Raw genomic sequence first — 744 nt, 5'->3', positions numbered from 1 at the left:
GGATTTGAGTTTTTTTTTTTTTTTGAAATAATATGGTTGATTGTTGATGGTATTTTGTTAATTTTGTGTTGATTTCTGATTTTATTGTCTAATTGTAATGGATTTTAATTCCTGAGTTTGTCTTCTGAACTTCTGTTGATTGTTTTCTGAATTTCTGATGTTGCATGTGTTGTTGGTTTGTTAATATGACTAGAAATTGTATAAATCCAGGTTGATGTGTTGGTGTTGTTAACTGTATTTGATTTATGCAAGTTTGTATTGGTGATGGTTGCTGATTATAAATTTTTATTGCAAGGTGTCTGAGAAGAAGGCTGAAGATCATGCAAGGAAGTTGAGCCCTCTTGAAAGCTGAGCATTGGCTTGGGATGAAGCAGAACGTGCTAAGTATCTGTCCAGATATATTATTATTATTTCAGAATAATAGAGTGTAGGAACATGAGTGATTTTTGTGACAGAGAAATAATAGAGATGATTGATTTTGTGACAGAGATTAAGATTTGAGAGAAAGCAAAGCTGAAAAAATAATAGAGATGATTGATTTTGTGACAGAGATTAAGATTTGAGAGAAAGCAAGGCTGAAACTTGCATGTGCTTGTAACATGGTAAGCCCTTCCAATAAGTTAAAGAGTGAGCATAATTATAATCAATATATCATTGTCCCGTTGTTACATTATTTTTTCTCCATAATTAGTTATAAATTATTATGTTGTTTTTGTTTATTTCTATTTTATTTCATCTTGCAAA

General features: G+C 30.5%; 1 long non-coding RNA gene across 1 annotated transcript in view; it reads left to right on the top strand.

Annotated features, from left to right (window-relative positions):
- The window catches only part of LOC110265970, a 14,044-nt gene extending 13,463 nt beyond the window's left edge, over positions 1–581 (top strand). Inside the window, exon 3 of the long non-coding RNA XR_002352689.1 lies at positions 458–581. This is a non-coding gene — a long non-coding RNA (uncharacterized LOC110265970). The remainder of the gene's footprint in view (positions 1–457) is intronic.

Source organism: Arachis ipaensis, chromosome B08 (assembly GCF_000816755.2).
Source record: "Arachis ipaensis cultivar K30076 chromosome B08, Araip1.1, whole genome shotgun sequence".
In the NCBI taxonomy this organism is placed as follows: Eukaryota; Viridiplantae; Streptophyta; class Magnoliopsida; order Fabales; family Fabaceae; genus Arachis; species Arachis ipaensis.
The sequence above is the reverse complement of the archived record's forward strand: the minus strand, read 5'-3'. Positions and strand labels throughout refer to the sequence as shown.